Source organism: Galeopterus variegatus, unplaced genomic scaffold, assembly GCF_000696425.1.
Source record: "Galeopterus variegatus unplaced genomic scaffold, G_variegatus-3.0.2 Scaffold12178, whole genome shotgun sequence".
Lineage (NCBI taxonomy): Eukaryota > Metazoa > Chordata > Mammalia > Dermoptera > Cynocephalidae > Galeopterus > Galeopterus variegatus.
In genome coordinates, this window is record NW_007738289.1 from 38,146 (window position 1) to 38,526 (window position 381).

Consider the following 381-nt stretch of genomic DNA (forward strand, 5'->3'; position numbering starts at 1 on the left):
AAGCTGCAACACAGCTCCCTCCCTTTCTGTACAAGGACTTGTTATCTGGGGAGCAGCTTCAGGGACTCACCAGCCCCGGGACCACTTGAGCTCCTCAGGCCTCTGACGGTTTCTTAAGGCGAGAGTCGGGAGCATAAACACCTGAATGGTTTGTGTGATTTCATGGAAAGAGCTCAGACTTGCAGAAAAACATGGAGGCAACTCTGTAGAAATAATCTCAGGATTACATTTCCATAGAAACTTGTTTTTGATTCACTCTTCATTTCTTTCTGGCCTTCTGCAACATACCTGTTCCTTCATCAGCAACAATCCTAAAACATAGCTACTCCAAGGAAGAAATTCTGTTGCTTAGTCAACACCCAAACCATGTAGCAGAAGGAT

At 45.1% G+C, this 381-nt stretch overlaps 1 pseudogene; it reads right to left on the bottom strand.

Moving 5' to 3' along the window:
* LOC103610969 overlaps positions 1-135 on the bottom strand; it is an 18,905-nt pseudogene extending 18,770 nt beyond the window's left edge.
* Positions 136-381: the final 246 nt, after the last annotated feature.